The following is a 26,751-nucleotide window of genomic DNA, read 5'->3' as shown; positions in this document are numbered from 1 at the left end:
TGAGTGTGTCTTTGTTTTGCAATCCCCCACACCCCACCTGACCGTCCCCTCTCCCCTCCTCCCTGCCCTCCCCCAGGCCTCGTTTCTTAGAGAGGCTCAGAACCACAAAGTTGCTCAGGAATGCTCTGAGCCTGTCCGGTGACACAGGACCAAGAGGCTGAAAGGTAGAAGGAAGATGAGGACAGGAGGTCCATCTTGCATATACCCTTCCAGAGTTCACGGGATAGGCCCCAAGCCTGCATAGTCAGCACTGAACCGGACATGCTGATCCTACTGCAGCTTTGGGAAGACCAAGTTGTCCAGGTCACCTCGATACCTGGGGACTCTGCATTTAGCAGCTCTTGCACAGTGGCCTGCTCACCTGTCCCAGCTCAGACCAGAACTAGAGCCCTTGACCTTTTGTCAGCCCCTTAGACTCTGAAAGCTGGGGTTTGGAGGGAGGGCCTTTCTGTGGGCTTGGAGACCACAGCATGCTGGACTAGGGGTCAGCGATGAGACACTTTGCTGGCTGCATGAGAGCTGGAACCACCCATGATCCTCTCTGCTAGCCACTGTAGCAGCAGTGGCCTCCATGGTGTATGTCATAGTCCCTTCCTGCTGCTACAACAAAATGCCACCAATGGAGTAATTTACAAACCATAGAAATGTATTTCTCACAGTTCTAGAGGATGGGAAGTCCAAGATCAAGACACCAACAGATTCAGTGTCTGGTGCAGGCTCTCTCTGCTTCCGAGATGGGGCCTTGCCATGCCCTCTGGAGGGGACAAACACTGTGTCCTCACATGGTAGGAGAGTGGAAGATCACAATGAGCCTAACTAGTTCCCTCCTGCTCTTTTATTGCTATAAGGGCATTAATCCCATTCACAAGGGTGGAGCCTTCATGTCCTAATCACCTCCCAAACCCCCCCCCCCGGCACCGACTTCTCATACCATTGCCTTGGGGTTTATGTTCCAACATATGAATGTTGGAGAGATACATACATTCAAACTTTAGTGTGGATACTGACTGGAGGAGCAGGGAGAGAGGGACAGACACAGGCCCCCACACAGGCCAGGTGTCCATGTCATTTCGTGTCTTGGTGCCACCCAGAGCCGTGACTTCTGCAAGCCAGAGAGCAGGTCAGTCCAACCTACAATGCATCGAGAGGGGTCTGAAGGACCCAGAGCTGCAATAGCTCTGGGCTGTGGGGAACTAGAGGGAGGGCTGAGACACTCACGCAATAGGTGATTCCATCAATTTCCCCAAGTGGAAAGAGCCTCGTTGAAAATGGAGCTGCCTGGTAATGACGCTCATTCTCTCATCTCGCAAGCACGTGACATTACCCTCCTCGGAGAGATGCACTGGGCTGGAAGGTTTTTAACAAGATTTGTCATCTGGTCTCCAAGCCGGGAATCGGTGCCCTGCGAGGAATGAGCCTGGCACGGATGCAGTCAGCGTGGAGCGGCGTTTGCAGCAACGGCATTAAATATTAAAAGGCACAGCTGCCACTGTGTGCGTGAGCGTGTGGCCAGGGGGCGATGCCAGTGTGCGTGTGTGTCCCCGAGGGGAACCTGCCGGAGCGCGTGTGCATGTGGAGCCCGCTGGTGTGGACATCCTAATGAGGTTACAGATGAGAAAACAACCCTCGGTTCCTGAAGGGGAGGAATGTAACAGAGCAGTCATGCAAAAGGCAGCCAGGCCAGCCGCACAAATGCGCCACCTCAGCTGCAAATACATTTTTCTAGAATAACTGGACATCTCCAAATATTTACAGAGAAAACAAAACCCTCAGCAATGTTAATTCCCTCAAACTGCTGTGTCTCAGAAGTTCTGACCTCGGCTCAGTGCTGGCCTGATCCCTGCTCCCTTGCCCGAGGCTCTCACGTGCCCATCTTGAGCTTGGGGTGACCCCTGGAAAGAAGGAAAAGGCCCCCTGGGAGGCCCATCCAGGGCTTCTCTCTTGTTTTCTTACCTGCTTCATACATCTGAACCCTCTTCCCAGGTTCACAGCCATCAGCCTTCTCCAGTCACCTGAAATTTCCTTTTCATTTCATCCCCAGGCCCTCATCTCCCTCATCCTTGCTGGCTGCAACCCCAGGCCAAGCCCAAGGCATTCCCAGGCCACAGATCTGCCCTTTCAGCTAGAAGCACCACACCTTTCTCATCACAGACTCACAGAGCTCCAAGGGACCTCAAAGATCAGCTGAGCCAATCCCCCAGTCATTTTCTAGATGGTGAAACTGAGGCCCAGCGGGGAGAAGCTGACTTGCCTGAAGAGGCATGGCAGTGCAGGGATATTGGTTAAACTTGCTTTGGAAGCCTGAGCGTCTGGCAGGGTTGCGGGAGGGTGTGGGGGAGAGCAGAGACTCTGGAGCTCTGCCGACTTTGAATCTCATCTCTACTGCTTCCCAGCTGTGTGACCTTCAGCTGTTGCTCAGCTGTTCTGAGTCTTGGGTTTCTCAACTGCAAAATGGAAAGGATTTGTGTAAACACTTGGCACAGTGCCTGGAATGTTGAGCGTAGTGGTGAGGAAGAGGGACTTTGCAGCCAGACTGCCTGGTTTGAACCCCAGCTCCACTACCTGGGCTGGTTACTTAGCCTCCCTGTACCTCAGTTTCTTTTTTTTTTTGAGACAGAGTCTCGCTCTGTCGCCCGGGCCTCAGTTTCTTAATCTGTATAATGAGGATACTAATGGTACCTATGTCCTAGGATTGTTGTGGAAGGCAACGAATCCATATATGTAAAATGCTTAGAAAAACTTACATATGTGTTGTTGGTAATCTTTAGGAGATGTTTAAGAAACAGTAACTTAAAAAAAAAAAAAGTTGCTAACCACAAGGAAACCAAGTTCAATTCCTTAGCCCATTTCCATCCCTACAGAATTTATAATTCAAGCTGGAAGGCAATTTAGAGGTGAGTGAATCTGGCCTTTCCATCCTCTGTATGGTGAGTCTACTCGTGCTCAGAGAGGGAAGCAACCAGCCTGAGGTCTCTCAGGAGCTCTTTGCAGTGCTGGAACTTTAACCTATTTCCCTGGGCTCCTAACCAGAGCTCTTCCCACCAGACCCTGCTGGGCTCACGGGAACATCCCTGCACATCCACCGTGGCACCCGCCCTCATCCCACGCTGTCTCGTTCCCTCCGGCAGGCACCGTCCATCCTGTCCTTTGATTAGGTCCTTAAGGAGACCCTCCCTTCTCCCCTTTAAATAGTTCCTGTCCTTATCACTGAGTCTGGAGAATGAATGAAATACAAAAGAAATATGGCAGCGGGCCCAAAGGAAATCAGGCAACTGATCTTTTTTAAGAAAGGAAGATGGGCCGTCTTCTCTGGGAGTGGTTCTCAGTTACATGTCTTTGTTGAGGGTGAGCACTTGGAGGAAAAGAAACAGACCTAAAGGGATTGTGGGGGGAATTAAGGCAAAGGAGATGGGGGAAAGCAGGGGGAAGATGAGGCAGGAATGGGTTTTAGGGAATATACACTGGGGGCGGGACTTGAAGCATATCTTCAGTGGGTAGTTAGATGCCCCCTCCTGCATGCACACACATGCATGTGCGCGCTCACACACACACACACACACATATAGAGCCTCCCCAGGTCTCCTAATCTCAGGTGAGGAGAAGGGGGCTCTATTAGTCTTAGAGACAGGTGGGCCCATGGCCTTCTTTGCAGAGAAGATGGTTAGAATCGGCCATGTGTCTCTGGTCTGAGACCCTAGAGAAACTCCAGGGAGAATAAAAAAGGTGGGGTGGCCTCTCCCTCAACTCAAAAGAGCAACCCTGTCAGGCTTCAGAAAAGCAAGCCCTCCTAGCACTCCAACCCACGGGAGCAGCTGTTTGAGAAGTCCCAACTCCTCCAGCAGCCACCCCCTCTGTCCCTTCACTTCTCTTGGGCCCAGGCAGAGACACAGACAGGAGTCTGCATGCAGAAAAATCTCCCCAGGCCCTTTTCTGTGGAGAGCTACTCCAGACTAAGCGAATCTCAGCTGATCTCGTGCGAAATCAGCAACACCAGGATGTGTATTCCCCACGGGCTCCTCTCTTTGTGTCAGTGCGTGACCCAATTCAGATTCCTCTGCCGCTGTCAGATTCTCTCCTGTCCATATTCACTTCGAGGATGGATATAACCTTATTTTTGTGTGTTGTTCACTAACCCCAGGGAATTCGCTGGCTGGGCTGTCCTACGTGGCACGGTAACCACCACACAGTGTGGCCTCTGGGTTCTCATCTCTGGGTAAATAAACATCTCCCCACAGGCTTGGCCAGGTCTGGACTGGCTCGGTTCCTGCATGACGCAATAGGTCTCGAGGTCACATATCCGTGCCCACTAGCAAGAGGGCAGGTAAGGAGATGGTTCTTGCCCTGAAGTCCTCTTGTGCCTGTGTCAGAGTTTATTTAGGACAGAATAGTTTATATTTGCTCCAAGTAAATAATATCTGACATTGGAAAGCACAACAGATGCAGCAGATGAAATGCCCCCAAACCATTTCCCAATGTTTAAAAAGAGGCCTGAAAAGGCCAGCTCATTGATCTCATTTGGTTTATGCAACTGCAATCGAGTGACTGAAGCAGAAACCTGACCACGTGTAAAGACTGAATGGTTCAATCTGCTTCCCAGGCCCAGAGGGTGTTTTCTGTGGCCTGGCCCAGGCCTATGGTGAAGCCGGTGCTAGGGGGTCACCTATGTGGGAACCAGCTCTGCCTCCTGCCCCGAAGCTCCAGAGACTTCTCCTACAACTGACTCTCTGGACACGCCATCTTGCTTGCACTAGCATCTCTTACCTGCCACCTGCCCTCCTCCGCACACCCCGATTTCAGGGAAGCTCAGCTGCTGAGAGTGCTATTGGCAACCTCTGGACTTGGAAATCAGGAGGAAGGGAATGGGAAGAATGGTGGCAGCTTTGTGCCTGGGCTGTTCAGGAAGACATCCCTCTGCCTTTGTTCTCCAGGACAAGACACAGGGCTAGACCCACTGGAATCCTCAAATCCTTTGTCAAAAGCAGAACTGGGATTTTCTTCCAAGGACTACACCTGTTCTGTCCCCAGCCTCCTTCTCAGTTGCCCCCCTCCCACCCATGCTCATCAGAGCCGAACCCAGAGAAAACCATGGACTGCAAGACCTTGTGAGCTTTTGTTGCTGGGAGTGTCAGAGGCTGGGAGACAGAAGGTATGAGAGATGAGATGTCATGGAAGGGTTGGCAGGGATCACAGAGGCTGGGGGGCAGAGGAAAGAGACACTGAAGAGGTGGAGGGGTGATGAACCTAGGCGGCAGACAGGCTAACATTTACTAAGTGCCTGTGATGCACCAAGGACTAGGCTAGCTATACTACCTTTCATTGAATTCTTATGACAACGGAGAAGGAAACAGGTTTAGAGAGCTCATGTAACTTACCTGTGGTGACGCAGCTAGCAACTTTATTAAGATTTTCTTATGTACTATACACTGTATTAAGCATCGGTATCTTATCTCATTTAATCCCCACAACAACTCTACTAGAGTCTCGTTTAATAAATGAGGAAACTGAGGCTCAGAGAGGTTAAGTAACTTTATCAATGTCACACAGCTACTAAGTGATTTCAACCAGTTCTAGCTGCCTCCAAAGTTCTTGCTTTTGTCACCCTACTACACCGTTCAACTAAACAGCTGTTTAATACCAAATATTTCTGGAGCCCCTACTGAGTGCCAGGCACTGTGCTGTGTCCAGCCAACATCTTTCAAACCCTGCCAGACACAGAGTTCTGACCTGGGAGAAGGGAGAATCAAATAACAAAGACACAGTCTCCACCTGCTGGGGGCTGTGACCCCCACAGCTGGGCAATAACCAGGTCTTTGCAGCTCCACAGAACCTTGTCCCCGCTTCTCCCCTCTAGGCCCTGCTTCTTACCTAGGCCTCCTCCATGGGCTAGCCCTGCAGGGCTGCACACCACCTGAGAGGCAGATGACTCTCAGGGCTGAGATGGCTTTGCCACAGACTCACTGGGCAATATGGGCAGGTCACCTCCCTTTTCTGGGCCTCCAGCTCCCCAGCTGCACAATGAGGTTGCGGGACCGAATCATTTCTAGCCATCACCTCCAGCTCTGACTTGCTATGGGTGCCTTGTCTGGGCAGAGTCTGGGAGGCCAGTGCTCAGCGGGGCAGGGCTCTGGGCATGTTAATGCTTGCAAGAGGTGCAGGGCAAGTGCGTGAGGGGCTGAGGAAGCTGCTCCACCCCCAGCTGTGGTTTCTGGTGGGGCCACCATGGCAGCAGGTGGAGGGAAGTGTTTGTCACCCTTCCAACAAAGGCAGTCAAATAAAAGCCTCCCGGAGCACCACGGGAATAGGCGGCAAGGGCGCCAAAAATAAAACACACTTTTTCTTTGATAGGCATTGGCAGCAGGCATAGGCAGCTGCTAAGGGAGTCTGTCCTAGGGGCAGAGAGGAAAGGTTCAGATTTCATGCCCAAGAACACTCACACTCACATACACATTCACAAGAGCTGTCCCACCTCACAAACAGCCCGCACATACAGATGCTTGATATTCACACAAGAAACACCACCACACATATCACACACACACACACGCACACCAGTCACACAACCAGCACACGCATATACACATACGAATAGAAAACTTGCCGCCATACAAGACCAGCTTCATGGGCCGCGACCTGTGCAGTCACGCTGGGCTCTGCACTAAGGCCCATGCTGGGTGTAATGCTTTGCTGCCTGCACTTTGAAATTCTTAATTATTTTTAAACAAGGGGCCCAGCGTTTACATTTTGCACTGGGCCCTGCAGGTTCTGCAGTTGCTCCTGCGGGTGTGCACTCATGAGAGCGTTCACTACTGCTTAAGCATACCTTTTAACACTTTTACACGTTGGTGGGAGTGTAAATTAGTTCAACCATTGTGGAAGACAGTGTGGTGATTCCTCAAGGTTCTAGAACCAGAAATACCATTTAACCCAGCAATCCCATTACTGGGTATATACCCAAAGGATTACAAATCATTCTACTATAAAGACATATCCACACGTATATTTATTGCAGCACTATTTACAATAGCAAAGACTTGGAACCAACCCAAATGCCCATCAATGATAGACTGGATAAAGAAAATGTGGCACATATACACCATGGAATACTATGCAGCCATAAAAAAGAATGAGATTATGTCCTTTACAAGGACATGGATGAAGCTGGAAACCATCATTCTCAGCAAAATAACACAGGAACAGAAAACCAAACACCGCATGTTCTCACTCATAAGTGGGAGTTGAACAGTGAGAACACATGGACACAGGGAGGGGAACATCACACGCTGGGGCCTGTTGGCAGGTAGTGGGGGGCAAGGGAAAGGAGAGCATTAGGACAAATACCTAATGCATGAGGGGCTTAAAACCTAGATGATAGGTTGATAGGTGCAGCAAACCACCATGACACATGTATACCTATGTTACAAACCTGCACATTCTGCACATGTATCCTGGAACTTAAAGTAAAATTTTAAAAAAATTCTACCTTCATAGACAAGAGTGCATCCACTACACACATACACACAGATGCACAAACACATGCATGCCACAAACGCAACACCCACACAAACAGCAATAGCCCCCCATGTTCACACGCCAAAGCACACATATTGATACCCAGAAGAAGTCCAGACGCTCACAAGCAACGCTACAACATGCAGCCTACACCCTGCAGCCTGCTGACACAATTCGATCGACTTAACATTGAGGGCAGCAGAACAATGTGCCGGGAAGGGGCTTGGAGAGAAAACAGGTTCACATCCTCCACCCGCAAACATCTCCCACCTCTCTTTTCGGCCCTGGGCGCACCCACCCCACTCAGCGGCTGGGACCAGAAGAAAGGGAGAGCCGGGGAGGTGGACGCATGGACTGGACAGAAAGGGGATAGGGATGGAGGTGGAGAGGGAGAGAGAGAGGGCAACAAAGAACTGGTGGGGAGTGGGGGCAGGAACTGAATCCCCAGGCGAGCTGGCCCCAGCAGTGGTCTCATAAGAGCTCAGAAGGTCTTGGACCCAAAGCGGTAAGAACAATGCCCCTGTGCTCCCCGCAAGCACACGCGGTCCTGCCCTCAGAGTCAGTCAGAAGATGCACACCTCCCTTCTCACTAGCTACACGGCCTTGGGCACACCGTGTAACTCCCGGCCTCAGCTTCCTCCTTTGTGGAATGGGATAGCCAATTCTACATTGCAGGGTGGCAAGGCACACACCGACACAGCACCTCCTGGATTCCTGCAGCGTTCAACAGCTCGTCTCCTGATCAGGCCTGCAATCTGATTCTTGACACAGAAACTCCAGACCCCCTCCTTACAGCAGACATTTGGAACGCATTTATTTCCCATCTTCTCCTCGTCTCGCTTCACACCTCGAAGCCAGGTACAAGCACAGAGGCAAGCACAGAGGTGGATGTAATTCATGGCCACCATCCCTTCAGGGACCTTCAGGATCCTGCAGCCCCATCCTGCCCCACCCCCTACCCAAACCAAGCAGGCCTCCAAGGCCTGGAAATTTTTCTTCCTCCTCTATTCTTTTTTTTTTTTTTTTTCGAGACGGAGTTTCACTCTCGTTGCCCAGGCTGGGCAATGGCGCGATCTCGGCTCACCGCAACCTCTGCCTCCCGGGTTCAAGCCATTCTCCTGGCTCAGCCTCCTGAGTAGCTGGGACTACAGGCACCCACCACCATGCCTGGCTAATTTTTTGTATTTTTAGTAGAGACAGGGTTTCACCGCGTTAGCCAGGATGGTCTCGATCTCCTGACCTCATGATCCACCTGCCTCGGCCTCCCAAAGTGCTAGGATTACAGGCGTGAGCCACTGCGCCCGGCCTCCTCCTCTATTCTTTACCCCCAACCTCTATTCTCCACCCCCAACCCTAACCTTCCTTATTTATTTATTTATTTATTTATTTATTTATTTAGAGACAGAGTCTTGCTCTGTCGCTAAGGCTGGAGTGCACTGGCTCACTGCAACCTCTGCCTCCCAGATTCAAGTGACTCTCCTGCCTCAGCCTCCCGAGTAGCTGGGATTACAGGCATGCGCCATCACGCCCAGCTAATCTTTGCTTTTTTTTTTTTTTTTTTTATTTGACGGAGTCTCGCTCAGTCGCCCAGGCTGGAGTGCAGCGGCGCGATCTCGGCTCACCGCAAGCTCCGCCTCCCAGGTTCACGCCATTCTCCTGCCTCAGCCTCCCGAGTAGCCAGGACTAGAGGCGCCCGCCAACATGCCCGGCTAATTTTTTGTATTTTTAGTAGAGATGGGGTTTCACCGTGTTAGCCAGGCTGGTCTCGAACTCCTGACCTCTAGTGATCCACTCACCTAGGCCTCCCAAAGTGCTGGGGTTACAGGCGTCCCTATTTTAAATTGTCCCAGGCTCTGTCCCTTCCCTGAAAACCCCATCATTCTGTTAGGTGATACCAGATGCTTAAGGAGTGATTCAGAAAAACGAATGGGCCCTAAGGGGCATGCCAGTGTGCCCCATTCCAATTATAGTCACCCACAGGAGAGAGGAAAGGTCGTCCAAGTGGCCACCAACAAGAAACTATTTCATCAGATTTCTTTTTTGCTTGTTTGTTTGTTTGTTTGTTTGAGACGGAGTCTCACCCTGTCACCCAGGCTGGAGTGCAGTGGCATGATCTCGGCTCACTGCAACCTCTGCCTCCTGGGTTCAAGCGATTCTCTTGCCTCAGCCTCCCAAGTAGCTGGGACTACAGGCACGCACCACCACATCCAGCTAATTTTTGTATTTTTAGTAGAGACAGTGTTTCACCCTGTTGCCCAGGCTGGTGTGGAACTCCTGACCTCGTGATCCACCCGCCTCGGCCTCCCAAGGTGCTGAGATTACAGGCGTGAGCCACCGCACCCGGCCTATTTCGTCGGATTTCTTATAGGGCATAAGTCACTCAGATCCCCTCACAGGCTGTCAACTTACTGAGAGGGAAACTGAAGCAAGGAAGAGTGAAGTGACTTGGGTGAGCAGCAGAGTTGAGGGCTGTGGTCTTTCTGATGTGCAATCTCCATGAGACCAGATCCAGAACAATCCATGTCCCACCGCACTAGCACACAGCTGGTTCCCATTCCCCAGGCATGGGAAACAGCCGGGCTGGTTGGAGGCCTGCCAGGGTGGGAGGTCTGGTCACCAGGTGCCCCAAGACAGGGAGGAGGGGGCAAAGCAGGGGGTCTGGCATTCAGATTCCTATACTGGTTTCACCGTTTATCATCTGTGTGACCTTGACAAGTGCCTTCTCCTCCCTCGATGCAGTTTCCCTGTTTGAAAACAGGTGTGAGGTCGTTAAAACCTCCTTGGAGAGTTACATTAAATGAGGTAGTGGATGTAGAGCTCTTCGTAAAGTGTAAAGTGATGGAGAGGGTAACAATAGACACTCTTCCATAACAATAGCTGGAATAATGGCCTCTGCTGTGGGGACCTCAGTGGCGAGTTTAGGGGTCATCTTTCCCCCTGAGATGAGGAATTACTCCCCTGTGACACATGAGGACAGAAGGCATTTGCTTTGGTTACAGAGTGAGGGGACTGGCGTTGCTGAGCCTGTGTGCTCCCACGTCACGTGGTCCCTGGCAGGTCCCCACTTTGCCCCTGTCTGACCAAAGCTCCTCCCAGGAAGGGAGACTTTAGGCCCCAAACTTAGCAGGTCCAGACCAACTCCTGATTGGCTGGCCTAGCCCAGTGCCTGGCACATCATAGGTCAAAACATGCTCGTGGAATAAATGCTCATGAATGGCGAATGTGGGGTCTTCCCACACCCTTGACTCATAAGTTTAAAATCTACCCAAAAACCCCAGCATTGCAGAGACATGCCCAGGCAGACAGGCCTCTCTGTGGATAGAGCTGTTTGTCATGGCTAAAGGTAAGGGCCCCATTTCAGACACTGTCCTGGAAGAGTCCCAGACAGTCAACAGATGACCCTGCCTTTTAACGTCCACCCCATCCCTGCCAAGCACGGGGTCCCGGGCTCTGACGCAAGCACCTCTGCAAATAGATGTCGTTTCCATGGGAACTGAAACCCCAATTTGTTTTTCCCTCCAAGGCACTCTGTAATTTCCAGCACAGTCTGTGCAACGTCAGCCTGGTAACCTCGTGCTGAGCTGTTCTCCGGGTCTGCGTCCAGCACAGGGCACTGAGCTGACCTAGAGAGGTCATGGCAAGACTGTGCTCCCAGAAGGGCCTCCAGAGGTCGTGGGCACCAGCCCCTGCCTCCCCCGTGCAGAGGGGTACCCAGTAGATAGGTGGAGTCAGAGACGAGTCCTTGAACCTCCCTAAGGGAGGCCTGGGGGGTTAGGGGGGAGTGGAAGGATGGGGGCTCATTTCCAGTAAGAAGTGGGAGGGAAGGAAAAGGTCTCAGTCTGGAAGCCTGGGCCCCAGGGAGGGAGGGCGATGGGTAACAGATGATTTCTGGCTGCTAGGGGAGGGTGTGCTCTCAGCAGTTGGATCATTAGCCTCTATTGTCTGAGCCTCCATGAGGAAACAGCCGCGGAAGCAAAAGCAGAGGCGAGAAGGACTCGGGGAGATGGAGGCGGAAAGAGGGGGAGGAGGTTAGCAGACGAGGCAATGATGAACTTCAAGGACAAGATGCCAAGAGGACGGAGGAGGGGCTGCCGTGCCAGAAGAGTGCTGCCCGCTGTCCCCAGCGCCATTCAAGCTTACGGCCTGGGGAGGCAAGTCCTTCCCTGCTCCAGCCTTGAGATGACCAAGGCCCCAGCCGACACCTTGATGGCCGCCTGTGAGAGACCCAGAGCCGAGGACCCAACAGAGGCCCAGGCTGCAGCTAACATGCTCCGGCATCCTTCCACCCGCCACGGGGAATGGACAAAGTGTTCCTCCAGCCCCTTGGGGTAGCCTAGGGGCCCTCAGGGACCCCAGAAGGGGAATCTGAGGCCAGGGTGAGAACCAGGATGCCTTTGAACTAGCTCTTTGGCCCCTCTCTCTCTCTTTCTCAGTGCCCTCAACAATAACACCTGCTGTCATGCTTCCAGGGCACTGTGGGCGAGGTGAGGACTCCGGTGTGAAAGTGCAACAGCCAGAGTCTGGCTGTTGTTACTACTACCCATGGGGGGCCCTGCCCACACCTCCCACCCCTCCACCGTGTCCCGAGCCACGAGGCAGAGTGACTGCCTCTCTTCAGCCACAGTCCCTGGATTATTCAACGGCGTCTACCAGGACAGGCAGCCAAGGCCCTAAAGAAAGGGAGAGTAATGCTGAGAGGGAAACAGGACGTGGCAGGCAGCACCCTCTCCCCCGATTGGCATCCATTGCCACTGCTTCCTGGGGACCCTGTAGCCTGGTGGCCCCAGACCCTGGCCCTCATACTCTAGCCCAGCCTCAGCAGCTCAGGCCACCTCCCTACTCCACCTTGCGGTTAACAACAACAGTGAAACTACTGACCTGATTTTCTGCAGAGAGGAAAAGATAATAGGGCACCTCGGTGCATGTGTGCATGCACACACACAGAAACACACACAGACATGCACACACATGCACACACAGACATGCACGCACACACTCATGCATTCACACGCATACACTCGCACACATGCACTCACACACATACGCACACATGCACACACCCCCGCTCAATGGAAACTTTCTCTGTCTCCTTGACAGGAAACCAGCCCTGCCAGGGAGCTTCCTCAGGTAGAAAGTTCAGTGTTTATCTGCAGTTGATCAGAGGCCTGAGTTCCCGAGCCCCCCTGGGTGAGCACCGCCAGCCTGACCTGCCTCCCCTGCCCAGAGACAGTGCCTCTGGCCTGTCTAGGTCTCTGTGGGGTATCTGCTTTCTCCCTGAACTCTTGGCATTGTGCTGGGCACCGAGAAAGGGATTGATAAGACCCTTGACCCTCAAAAGAGCCAGAGAGACCTGGGATGGGAATAATTCCCAAATAAACCAGTGCTTCCCCTCCCTAAACTTTCTCATAACTCTGGCCTCAAAAACATCTCAGGGCCGTGCTCTGCCACATACAAGTGATGAGGTGTCCTCAAAGTAAGTTCTCAATGGTTGGCGACTGTTCTTATTTTTCATCACATCAAAGGGCAGCCACCTTCCTCCGCCAGTGGGGCAACAGAGTGGAGGAGCTCCGCGCCCCAGCCACCCACTCAACTTGTGGTCTTGGTGATGTACAAAGTGTCACAGCCGGAAGGGACACGAAGGTCACAGCCAGGAAAGTGTTTTGCTCAGCCTCTCACTCCCAGGCATCCACACTCACTGCTCAGAGTATGACCTGAACCCGCAGCCTCAGCACCACCCAGGAGCTTGTGAAAAACCAGAGCCTCAGGCCCCAGACCTAAGTAATCTGAATCTGCATCTTAACAATGCCCTCAGCTGATTTTTAGCCCAGTAAGTTTGAGACTCCCTACTCCCCCACGCTGGGCTCAGCCCGGGCCCAGGCCTCCTAAGAGCTATATTATGCCCAAATTGCTGGTCAGCCATGCGGAAGAGAGGCTGTGGCCAACCCGCCACGGCCACCACTGCCCTGTTCCTCCAGCCACGTGTCAGATGAGGTTGATGTGGTGCTAAGCTTAGGTCCTAGCTGCCCACGTTGAAGAGCAGGGAGCAACAGCTTTGCTCCTCTGTGCACAGAGGACCTCCGTGCTCTACTCTGCCCCAGATGCCACCTCTCCTCCACCTTCCAGACCTTGCCTTTCTTGAAGCAAGGGGCGGTGGTGGGCCACACGCTTGGTCTCATCTTATCTGACCTAAGCTTATAAGGCCAACTGGCTCACCCGCGCTCTAGGAGCTGACGGTGGTCACCAAGGTGACCCTGTACTCCAGTTCTGCCTGCCTCCTGTACCTTGGCTTGTGTCCCCTGGGTTAGATTCCCAGCCACAGACTAGAGCCAAAACGTGGGCCTCTACACTCTGCAGCAGTCAGCTCTCCAGCTGAGCCGCAGGCGCTTCAGAGAGGAGAGTTGTGCTGCTAAGAAGGCCATGTGTAGAACCTGACAGCATTAACAGCTATCAACACCCCTAGGGTGTGAATACCATTGATTCCTTTATTGCTATTAACATTTTAGTGTGAATTAGCTGCTGGCTGTTTGTCAATTGGCTGGCAGAGAGTGGCTGGGGCATCCATACTGTTAAGTTTTGATAGGAGATACTGGTCCTCCAGAGGAGAAAAGCCCAGTCCAGCTATTTCCACCCTCCCATGCTACCCTACCTAGCCACACTTGCTTGTCTCAGCCTCACTTGGGCCCTAAAGCAAGGGGTGCCAGAGCAGACTCTCCCCAGAGGTGGTGAGTGCTCCCATCCCTATGCTAGGGTTCTGCACCTGGGTCTCAGATCACTACATTCCTTTTAACAATAGTGGTGCCTCAGATAAATCTCATCAGCTATTGGGTACTGCCAGCGTGCAAAGCTTGGAGATCACCTATTTTCTGTTGTTCTCCAGTCTTCTGGCCTGGGATTCTGAGGGCTTCTATGATGAAGGAGGCCACCTCTAAGTACCTACAGCTCTCTCAACTCAGATCTCTGCCCTCAAGGAAACCATCATATTCCCCAGATAGAAGGAAGGAAGGAAGGAGAGAAGGAGGGCAGAAGGGAAGAGGGGAAGGAAGGAAGGAAGAGAGGGAAGGAAGGAAGGAAGGAAGGAAGGAAGGAAGGAAGGAAGGAAGGAAGGAAGGAAAGAAGGAAGGAAGGAAGGAAACTAATATTTAAGGGCTCCCAATGTGTGCTGGTCACTATGTTAACTCTAACTATTAGCTCATCCAGTTCTCATAACACTGTGAGTTGGTGCTATTATTCCCATTTTACAATCAAGGAAACTGAGGCTGGAAGAGGTTAATAACATGCACAAGGTTACCCAGTTAATAAGTGGCAGAGCCAGGATTAGAACCAAGATCTGTCTGATTCTCCCACTACCTGCCAGGTCTAGAGAAGTGAGGCCATGAGTCATGTGCTCTCATTCCAAGGCTGGCCAAAGGAAGTGGGCAGTTCAGACACGTCCCTCCTGATGGACTTTGGGAAAAAACTGGCAAAATGAGCTCTATCCTGTAGACTCTTCCTCTCTCTCTCTCCTCACAGGGAAGATTAACCGAAGGAAAAGGAGACAGCGAGCCAGCCCGTGTCGCAGTGGCTGGTGACCTGGATTCCTGCCCCTCTTCTGGACCGAGTGGCTGTGCCAGTGTGGGCATGGGGCCCAAGCCTGCCGGCCTCCCAGGCACTCACATTCCACTCCCAGGAGCCCACAGCCTCTGGTGCTGCAGAGCTCCTGCCAGCTTGATTGGAGCAGCTTATGACATGACAGTGGCCAGAATGACACAGACCTCAGTCCCATACCGTCCCTCCAGGTGAGCAGGAGGGCAGGGGATGGAGCCAGCTAGGCCTGAGAAGGGGGTAGTGCTTCCAGCCACCACTGACCTTCTTCCCCCAAACATTTCAGGCACAAGATGAAAAGGGACAGGCAGCCACAGCCACCCTCCAGACTGAACCATCATGGGCACCGATTCACTGATCCTCTCCCCTGCCCCCACCCACTCCAAGTGAAAAACTATTTGTTAAACACAACTATAAATAAGCCAGAGCAGCTATTCCATTTACCACGAACGGTGGGTGCTGCTATTCCACGTCACATTGAGGAAACCAAGGCCCAGAGAGGTTTACCAGTGTGCCCAGGACCCACAGTCAGAAGCTGAGAGGCAAGCCCAGGCTTCCGGCTGTCCCTCCACTCTGGCCTGATACTTCCTCCAGGACCACGGCCCTTTAAAGGTGAACCTGACTTGATTCCTTTTTTTTTTTTTTTTTGAGATGGAGTTTTGTTCTTATTGCCCAGGCTAGAGTGCAGTGGCACAATCGCGGCTCACTGCAACTTCCGCCTCCCGATTCTCCTGCCTCAGCCTCCCAAGTAGCTGGAATTAACAGGCATATGCCACCATGCCTAGCTAAAGAGACAGAGTTTCACCATGTTGGCCAGGCTGGTCTCGAACTCCTGACTTCAGGTGATCCGCCTGCCTGAGCCTCCAAAAGTGCTGGGATTACAGGCGTAGCCCCCACCCCCGACTTCCTTCCTCCATCTTTGCATGGGCTCTCCCTTCTCCCTGAAATAACCTCCCAGCCATCTTCACCTGTCAGAATCTTATGCTTTCTTCATGAACCATCACAAATGTCACTTCCTCCCAGTAATTTTTTTTTTTTTTTTTTTGAGATGGAGTCTCACTCTTGTCACCCAGGCTGTAAGTGGCACGATCTTAGCTCACTGCAATCTCCGCCTCCCATTCAAGCGATTCTCCTGCTTCAGCCTCCTGAATAGCTGGGATTACAGGCACCTGCCACCACGCCCAGCTAATTTTTGTACTTTTAGTACAGAGGGGGTTTTGCCATGTTGGCCAGGCTGGTCTCGAACTCCTGGCCTCAGGTGATCTGCCCACCTCAGCCTCCCAAAGTGCTGAGATTACAGGCGTGAGCCACCAGGCCCGGCCCCCAGTAAATTTTAACATGAATCCTCCTTTCTTTGGTTCCCCATAGGTCTGTGCCTCTTTTGTGGTACTTCCCAGGGTTTATAGTTCTCTAAGTAATATCTCATTCCCCCAATCTATGATAAGCTCCTGAGTGTAGAAGCCATCTTGTCTCCTGGTGCCCGTCACAGTGCAGGGTACACGGTAGGTGCCCAGCAGACCTGGGGGGGAATCACCTTGCCAAAGCATCTCTCTGGAGGTGGGTCTTGCACTCAGAGGGCTGAGACAGCTCAAAAAGAGCCTCTGGCTTCCTGAGGTGCAGGGTGTTCTTGAGCAAGACTCTGCCCCTCTCCGAGGCTGATTAGAGATGCCAGCTCTGTCACCGGGAATCATGAGAAATCTGGGAACAGCGAGCAGAGCCAAGGAATGTCCCACCCACAGCATCTGGAGCCACTTCCTTCCTGGAAGGAGAACAAAGCAGAAAGAGGAGATCAAGCCTCTCCCTGTGGATGGAGCAATGGGGCCCAAGGGGGTGGACCTCCAGGCAGGAGGCTGCCAGGTGACAACTGGGGCCCCAGAGGAGCTGGAGAGCCTCAGGGAGAAGGATGAGCATGGGGCCAGGCAAGCCCCCTTTCCTCCTGCACCTTCCAGCCTCTCCTCTGTGAACCCCAGACTTTCCTCCCCTAACCGCTTTCTCTTTCTCCCTCCTCACCTCCTCCTCCCCACCTGGCACTCCTATCCCACAACCACCCACTCCCCTGGACTACGCTGCAGAGAGATCGTGCGTGACTCCGCGTCTCAACACCCTTATCTTGACGTTCCAGGCCTTCCGGGTGGGCTGCCAGCACACCTCTCCACCCCTTCCCGCCTGGGACTCTCCCTTGGCCTGGATTTTCCTGCCTGTTGACTGTTCATGTGATTCCCTCAGCTCACAGTGACCTTCCCTCCCTGCTCTCTCCATCCCACCCTGTGGAACTCTCCAAGTGCCCTGGACGCTGTCTTCCCTGGGCAGCACCGCTGGATCCCTGATCAGCTCAATCTCTGATCGCCCCACTTTTTAGACTCCTACTATGCTTTCACCTCCCCCATCTAGTGCTTATCACTCTGTCCTGGATGGAAATAGCAACAACAATCATGAGAATAGACATTTCTGTCACCAAAGACTCCTGCTTCCCCTTGCCTAGCGCGTGGGGTTGACATTGAGAAGTATATGGAGTTGACACTGAGATCTGACACTGCCCAGTCAGTGACTGTATTTCCCAGCCCCCGTGGCATTAAGATGGGGCCATGTGACTGGTTCTCACCCATGGAATGTGAGCTGAAGTGGCATTTCTGGGCCAAGGCAGTTAAGAAGCTGATGTGCCTTCTCCACTCTCTCTTCCCCACCCACTAGCTAGAGGCCGATGGCCAAAGTGATCTTGGAAGATACCTGTTAAAGATGGCAGAGCTAATTAGCCAGGCACACACCTGTAGTCTCAGCTACTCGGGAGGCTGAGGCAGGAGAACCATTTGAACCCGGGAGGTGGAGGTTGCAGTGAGCTGAGATTGCACCACGGCACTCCAGCCTGGGCAACAGAGCAAGACTCCATCTCAAAAAAAAACAAAAACGGCAGAGCTGTCAGAAACCTGGTCTCTAGTTGAGCCTTACTGCTAACCTGGTATTTTCTTAGACCATTAGAGGGGCAAGAAACAAGATTCCATTGTCTCTAAGCCATCACACATTCTTGGGTCTATTTGTTACACCAGTTAGCATATCCTGACCAATACAGGTAGCTATCAATTTATGGAGCACTTACTATATACCAGGAATTACATGAAGTGTTTTTACATTTATTATCTCAGTTAATCCTCACAGTACTTCCACAAGGGAGCTATTTTAAAGTGCCTGTTTTATAGATGAGAAAATTGAGGCTTAGAAAGGTTAAGTAACTTGGCCAAAATGACCCAAGTAATAAATTGCATTCTAAACTGGAACCAGAGTGCCTCACCACCTACAGTGAGCTTGGTACATGTCTGCTATCCTCCCCAGACCATTGTCACTGCGAAGATCCGAGTGGAGGAAAGATCACACCTTTCGCTCCTGCAGAGACAAGAGTCTGACCCACACTGGATTTTTTTTTTTTTTTTTCTAGACAAAGTCTCATTCTGTCGCCCAGGCCAGAGTGCAGTGACACGATCTCAACTCACTGCAACCTCAGCCTCCTGGATTCAAGCGATTCTCCTGCTTCAGCCTCCCAAGTAGCTGGAATTACAGGCCCCTGCCACCACGCCTAGCTAATTTTTTTGTATTTTTAGTAGAGATGGGGTTTTACCATGTTCACCAGGCTGGTCTTGAACTCCTGACCTGAAGTGATCTGCCCGCCTTAGCCGCCCAAAGTACTGGGATTACAGGTGTGAGCCACCGCACTAGATATTTTGTAATATCATTACTTTTCAGCTCCCATTTTCCAAGAGCCTGCTAGGTCCTACACAGAGTCGGGGGGTGCATTTCACATATAGCAGCTCTAATCATCACGGAAGCCCTGCCAGGTGGGTATGTACTTTGCTGAGCTGGAAGCAGGCTCTGGGAAGCTCAGTAACCTCCCCAAGGTGACCTGCCTGAGTGGCCAAGCATGAAAGAAACTGGGTCTGCTGAGCTCTCACCTCCACTCTGCCTCCGCACTCCACCCCTCCCTTGTCAGACCACTCTGACCTGGGAGACAGCTGGAGGCTTCCAGCAGAGCAGGGGTAGGGTGGGAATGGAGGAGTGTGTGTGTCTGTGTGTGTGTGTGAGTGTGTGTGTGTGTGAGTGTGTGAGTGTGTGTGTGTCCTACATGTGTATACCAATGTCTCACTGCTTTCTATCACTCAGTCTGGTTTTCATTTCTTTAGGGAAGAGGATGGGGCATGAAAGACCAGTGGAAGAAACAGGAATTCCTCAGGCTGAGGGAATAAAAGGTCAGAAAACATCAAAGTTGATGGAAACTGTGGGTTTCATGGCCAAATCCCCTGGCTTAGTCCAGCAGGAAACTCCGGCCCAAAAAAGGGACTTGCTCAGGGAGTTGGGGTTACAGCCTGCACTTCCAAAATCCCACCAATGCTTTTTGTACCAAGCCCTCTGCCCCAAAGCCAGGGAGAGGATAGATCACTCACAGTTCATAGCTCAGCTCAGATGTCACCTCCTCCAGGCAGCCTTCCTTCCCCCTCCACAACCACTCTGCCCCTCCTCTGGGAATATGGTAATAACACTCACTCTTCATATTTACTGAATATTTACCAAGTGCTAGCTAGACTAGCACGCCACAGGTTTACTCACCTGTCTGTCTCACCCACTGGATTGTGAGAGGATGGAAACAGATTCTGTCTTGGTCACTGTAGCCTCCCCAGACCTCAGGAGACCCGGTACATAGTAAGTACTCAATAAACAACTGTGGGACTGAATGTCCAAATCAGTGAAAGGATCAACAGAATGGTTATACACGCTATTCTACATAACAATGGCCTCGTGTGCGCACAGGGCTTTCATTTTTCAAATCACATTAATCACATTGTCTCAGTAGAACCCAGTGAGAGGCCCCAGTAACAAGGAGAGTGGTATCAAGTGTATGCCCACATACACACCTGCACGCCAGCACATGCAGCTCCCCTCCATGTTTATGTAAGTGTACAGAGACCCATACACCCATGCCTTCCTAGCCGGCAAGAAAGATGCCATGACGTGCTATTTCCTGTTTTGTCTGCAAACACGGAGGCCTCCCCCACCTTCTTCCCCACCCCGAGACACACACACACACACACACACACACGTGGCTGGTTTTCCTCTTTAGCTGAAAGAGTGAAAGAGAGCCAGCTGTCCACAAGGGGGCATTCGAGGACCATCCAAGTCAGTATCTCAAAGCCAAGACTGCTACTTGGTCTCAGAGGGACAAGAAGATCCCAGGAAAAACTGAAGAACCAGGGTGGGGTCTCGCGTGGCAACCCAGAAGAGGAGGTGGTCAGCCACTAGAGAAGCAGGGCTCATGGAGATGGAGGCTCCGTCTGAATAATAGAAATGGTGATAACACTCACTCTTCATATTTACCAAGTGCTAGTCCCTGGTCTAAGCACTTCACACGTCATGACTCGTTTAATCTTCCTCTCACCTCCTCAAGGCTCAGTGTTGCTATAATTCCTGCTTTATAGATGAAAAAACTAATGACTCAGAAAAATTAAGTAACTTGCCCAGGGTCACTCAGTGGTGAAGGCAGAATTCGAACTCAGGATCTGTTGTCCATAGGTCATACTGCCAACTGCTCACTCTGCTGCCTCGAGGCTGGACTTTCAGACATCCTACTTCTCAGCCCAGGATTCTCTGTGCTGGACGCCACTTCTCACATCTCCAGGCCCTTTTGGGTGGTTGATGAAGGACCTGGAAGCTGATTTCCTAAGAGTGCATAACTTGGTGCCCTGAAGCTGACCCCTCATCTGCTATAAACTGTCGATGCTGGGTTGGTATAGTGCCTTTGGAAAGCAGTAAAGCAATTACTAGCAAAAGGCATGAAGCTCTTCCTCCCCCTTTGACCCAGTAATCTCTTTTCCTGGGAAATTATTCTAAGAAAATTATCCAAATGAAGCCAAGTGTTATCTGCATACATGCGTGCATTGAAGTCTTTCTTTAAAGGTCAAAAACTGGGAACCACAATAAGGAAGTGGTTTAATAAACTGGGATATCAACACAATGGACAATCAGGCCTGGAAATCCACAGCTGTGTGACTGTGATGGGGAATGGGAACATGGAGAATGCTTCTACCACACAGTGTATCACCACTACACTCCCACCTAACTAGCTAATTCAACAAATCACGCTTATCAAGGAGAGAGAAGTCTCTCTGTTCATGTTCAAAATAAACTCAGCCCCTGACACCCCAAAGGAACAGAAGAGAAGCTTAAATGCAACAAAAACAATAAGCTCAATAATTCTTGGCTTTTGAGTTTCCAAGGCCCCAGATCCTGATGATATATGACATTTTCTGAGAGTGATTTTGATGATTGGTTATTGATGATTTTCACTTTTCACACTGTACTTGTTATTTAAGCCATCTAATTCGTCATATTAAATTTTGTTAAGATACCTGGTGTGATTTCTGTTTTCTGGCCAGACTTTGATACATACATAGACCATGGACCCTGATGAATGATATCTCCCCCATAATGATAAGTGATTTTTTAAGACTTCAAAATTAGTGCACCCACCATGATTTCAACTTATACAAATGTATACTTAAGGGGGGTACAGGTATGGCTGGTCTTCTCCAAATTATACTTTGTACTAGTTGCCTCTTGATGCATAATAAAGTACCCTAAAGCTCAGTGTCTTCAAACAACAACTTTTATCATCTCACAGTTTCTGTGGGTCACAGATCCAGGTGCAGCTTAGCTGAGTCCTCCACTTTAGCACCTCTGAAGGCTGCAATCAAGCTGTCAGCTGAGCTGGAGTCATCTCAAGGCTCAACTGGGGACCCAATACCAAGCTTACTCGAGTGGTTGCTGGCAGGATTCAGTTCCTCGTGGAGCACTGGATTCAAGGCTCCGATGCCTTTCACTGCCTTGTGCCCTCTGTTCCTCAGCACGTTGGCCGTTCCATGGGGCAGCCTCCAACATGGCAGCTGCTTCATCAGAACACATAAGAAAGAAGTCTTGAAGAGTGTGAGCAGGAGGGGAGTCCCAGTTTTGTATAGTCTAATCTCACAAGTGACATTCCCCACTTTTACCATATTTTACTCATTAGGAGCAAGTCGCCAGGTCCAGCCTACGCTCAGGGGAGGGGATTACACAAGGATGCGTGGTATGCCTACCACATACTTGAACATTTATAGCATCTTCTCAATAACAAAAGCAGTATTTTCTCAAGTTACTTGTCTAATATGGAAACTTTCTAAATCCGTTGGTAAATGCCCACACCCATTTCTCCCAAGCAACAGCCGCCTGGTTCCCCTGGTCCCCCTGGTCCCTCTGGTCCCCCGCCCCCACCAGACTCAGTGGAAAGTCCCTGCTGGGTGAGTGAGTGGCTCTCTGCCAGATTGGGAGTAGTGTGGGTGGTGGGATGGGGGCAACATGGGCACCTTCAGAAATCAAACATCAGAGGAGGGAGGCAACTGAGGACTCGCCTTTGAAAAAGGGTCAGTTGGTGCCCGCCCCAGGCCATTACCATTGCTTTAGGCTGAATTCTTAACCAGCCCAACAAGGCCTGGCCAGATGTGGTTTCGCCTGCTTTCTCCAAGCTCAACTCACCTTTCTGTTCGCTCTCCACAAGCTAACCACAGTGGCCTCTTCTCTGGCCTCAGACAGGCCAGGCTCTTCTTCTCCCATCAAGGCATTTGCTATGCTCTTTCCTCTCCTGGATCCCCACCCAGCCCCCAAAAGCCTCAGCTGCCTGACTCCTACTGAGCCTTCAGACCTCTGCTTGGACAGCACTTCCTTGCAAGGGGCCACCCCCAAGCCTCCAGTCTCAGCCAGGTCCCTGAGCTACAATGATTCCCCTCCCAGGACATCTCTGATTCCAACCAGGAATAGCATTTCCAACCAGCCCTTAGGCAATTTTTAAAATAGGGCAAGTTTGGGAGGCACTGGCCACTGTCTTCACAAGCTCACATGGCACCCTTCGCTCTCCAGTCCCACTCAGCACACCTAGAGCTGATGAGTTAGTTCTGCCCTGTGGACCCCTGCGGGCCAGGCCCACATCTGTCTCGCCTAAGCCCAGTAGGGGTGAGTAGGTAGGGGGAGAGCAGGCTGGAGGGAGATGGACAGGCACTGCCAAGGCAAAGGTGGGGTGCAGCGAATGAGCACATTGCTGCTGAGATGGGCAGAAGAGAAGCTTAGCTGGGCACTGTTGGAGGAGGCAGGTGCCGCAGGACATCCAGGTCCCACTGAGAACACTCAGGATGCTAAGAGAGAGCCAGAGATCCAGGACGAAGAGAGATCTTCCAGTGCTCCTACAGTCACCAGGCAGAAAACCATGAACCTCAGGCTCTTTCCGGGATAGTGTAGGCTGCTCACAGCCCAACTGCTCAGGATTACAATGGCAGAGATTGAGGTTTAGGGTTGTCAGGTTTACCAAAGAAAAATACAGAAGCCCTGTTAAACTGGAATTTCAAATAAAAAACAAATAATTTTGTAACATAGGTATGTCCCAAATATGACTCAGGTGTCCCATATTTTAGCTGGCAATCCTGCCAAGGTTATGAGCTGATGCTAAGGCCCCAAGGCTAGGGTCTATGATTACTCCACGGGTTTCCTGGAGACAAGAATAAACAGGGCCAGGCACAGTGGCTCACACCTATAATCCCAGCACTTTGAGGGGCCAAGGTGGGAGGATCACTTGAGGCTAGGAGTTTGAAACCAGCCTGGGCAGCATGGCAAAACCCTGTCTTTACAAAAAAAAAAAAAAAATACAAAAAATTAGCCAGGCATGGTGGTACACACCTGTAGTCCCAGTTACTCAGAAGGCTGAGGTAGAAGGAACCCTTGAGTTTGGGAGGTTGAGGCTGCAGTGAGTCATGATCACACCACTGCACCCCAGCCTGGGCAACAGAGTGAGACCCAATCTCAAAAAAAAGGGTGGGGCTGGACACAGTGACTCACGCCTGTAATCCCAGCACTTTGGGAGGCTGAGGCAGGCAGATCACTTGAGATCAGGAGTTCGAGACCAGCCTGGCCAATATGGCAAAACCCCTTCTCTACTAAACATACAAAAATTAGCCGGGCGTGGTGGCACACGCCTGTTAGTCCCAGCTACTTAGGTGGCTAAGGCACAAGAATTGCTTGAACCCAGGAGGCAGAGGTTGCAGTGAGCCAAGATTACGCCACTGCATTCCAGCCTGGGCAACAGAGTGAGACCCTTTCTCAAAAAAAAAAAAAAAAAAAAAAAACCTCCTAGGGCTCCCCTCTCCAAACAGTCCATGGAAGCAGTTTTCATTGTTGTGACAGTTCAACACTGGAAGCAACCTAAATACACCTGAAGAGGTAGGGATTCATTTCCTAGGGCTGCTGTAATCAAGTGCGACAAACTGAGCGGCTTAAAACAACAGAAATGGATTGTTTTGCAATCTGGAGACCAGAAGTCCCAAATCAAGGTGTCGGCAGGGTTCTGTTCCCTCTGGGAAAACTCCTTCCTTGCCTCTTTTAGATTCTGACGGGCGACTATCTGCCCTCAGCGCTTCTTGGCTTGCAGCTGCATCACACCAATCTTTCCTCTGTCATTGTGTGACATCCTCCCTGTGTCTCTGTTTCTCTCTCACGCTCACTCTTTTTTTTTTTTTTTACTTTAAGTTCATTTTTTTTACTTTAAGATACACGTGCAGAACGTGCAAGTTTGTTACATAGGTATATACGTGCTATGGTGCTTTGCTGCACCTATTAACCTGTCACGTAGGTTTTAAGCCCCACATGCATTAGGTATTTGTCCTAATGCTCTCACTCCCCTTGCCCTTCAACCCCCGTCAGGCCCCGGTATGTGATGTTCCCCTCCCTGTGTCCATGTGTTCTCATTGTTCAACTCCCACTTACGAGTGAGAACATGCGGTGTTTGGTTTTCTGTTCCTGTATTAGTTTGCTGAGAATGAAGGCTTCCAGCTTCATCCATTTCCCTGCAAAGACATAAACTCATTCTTTTTTATGACCGTAGTCTCTGTCTCTTTTTATAAGGGCACCAGCTATATTGGATTAGGATCCACCCTAATAGAGCATGGCCTCATCTTAACTTGATCACATCTGCAAATACCCTATTTCCAAATAAGGTAACATTCACAGGTACCGGGGATTAGGTACCTATGAATTCTTTTTTTTTTTTTTTTTTTTTTTTGAAACAGGATCTCACTTTGTCGCCCAGGCTGGAATGCAGTGGCATGATCTCAGCTCACTGGTTCAAGCAATTCTACTGCCTCAGCCTTCTGAGTAGCTGAGATTATAGGCATCCACCACCATGCCCAGCTAATTTTTGTATTTTTAGTAGAGACAGGGTTTCACCATGTCGGCCAGGCTGTTCTCGAACTCCTGACCTCAAGTCATCCGCCCACCTCAGCCTCCCAGGTTGCTGGGGATGACAGGTGTGAGCCACAGTGCCTGACTCGGGATTAGGATTTCAATGTAGCTTTTGAGGGCGATGCAATTCAACCCATCACAAGGGGAATGGATAAATTAGGAACCAATACATGGAGGGATTCCACGACAGATTTTTGAGTGAAAAAAAAAAAAAAACAAGGAAGGTGCAAGAAAAAAAACATATGTAGCATGATTTCCTTTTCAATCTTTAAAAAAATAGCTATCTATGAGCCTTTATGTGCGATTACTACTTATGCATTAGTTCAGTCAGCAAGTATTTCCTGGGCACCCACCAGGGATACAGCAGTGGGTAAGGCAGATGCCATCCCTGCCCTCCTGGAGCCTGCAGTTAAATATGCAGCTTGATGGAAGGACACACATCTACCCATTATTTCTTTCTCCAAGTGGGCTTGGAGGGGACAAGGGAAAGATTTTTTCCTTTCAATTTTTTTTCTTTATTGCTTAAATTTTTATAACAAGCATGTTACTCATTTGTGACTTTTTTAAAAATGCTTAACTTTTTTTTTTTAATCCGAAAGGCCAGCCCTTTGGAAGCCTCTTTGTTGTCTTTCTGAGCACAATGGCTGGGACACAGCTGCAGTAGTGGCACCGCTGTGTGTGACTGCTGGACTCTGCAAGGTTTGCCCTGAGTGTGGATAACTGAGAAGAAGTAGGAATCTTCACAATCCAAATGACCACTTAGGAACATTTAATGGCTAAACAAGTGAAATATTTGTAATCATCCACTTATTTGTGGTGTGTTTGATGTCTGTCTCTTCTATGAGACTCTAAACCCCAAATGGCAGGGGCCAGGTTTGTTTTGTACATCACAGAGCCAGCTGCCAGCATGCACTCAACACATACTCAATAAAAAGGTGTCAAATGAATGAAAGAACAACGAAGCTTGGGATGGCCCTGATGGATCATCTAGTCTAACCTCCTCATTTTATATAATTGGTAAAATTGAAGCCCAGAGAAGTCAAGGGACAGAGCGAGTAAGTGGTAGCCAAGACTCAGAAGAGCCTTATCACTCTCAATCCAGGCTCTTATCTTCAAAAGAAAATAAAAAAATTTTTAAAACCCACGTGATACACATTTTATAGTAAGATCAAAAGACATACAAACAAGGATAGAGAAGTATTGTCTAATAATTATCAGAATTTTAAACCAGTGTTTTCATCTAACTTTGGCTTTTCCCACTGGGGCGAAATATTCAACAGATGTTGGGGTTTGCGGGTGCTAGTTAATCACACCCCTCACTTCTCCGAGGTCTGATCCAATTGAGAAATAGTCACAGGAGACAAG

General features: G+C 50.6%; 1 long non-coding RNA gene across 2 annotated transcripts; it reads left to right on the top strand.

Moving 5' to 3' along the window:
• Positions 1 to 10,740: 10,740 nt before the first annotated feature.
• On the top strand, positions 10,741 to 21,477 carry LOC129469592 (uncharacterized). 2 transcript variants are annotated; one of them, XR_008653079.2, is made up of 4 exons: positions 10,741 to 10,852; positions 15,019 to 15,284; positions 15,377 to 15,702; positions 19,260 to 21,470. It is a non-coding gene; the product is annotated as an uncharacterized lncRNA (long non-coding RNA). The 2 variants fall into 2 exon arrangements; XR_008653078.2 differs by lacking the exon at positions 15,377 to 15,702 and having other exon boundaries at positions 19,260 to 21,477.
• Positions 21,478 to 26,751: the final 5,274 nt, after the last annotated feature.

Source organism: Symphalangus syndactylus, chromosome 20 (genome assembly GCF_028878055.3).
Source record: "Symphalangus syndactylus isolate Jambi chromosome 20, NHGRI_mSymSyn1-v2.1_pri, whole genome shotgun sequence".
In the NCBI taxonomy this organism is placed as follows: domain Eukaryota; kingdom Metazoa; phylum Chordata; class Mammalia; order Primates; family Hylobatidae; genus Symphalangus; species Symphalangus syndactylus.
This window is presented reverse-complemented; position numbering and strand designations above follow the sequence as displayed.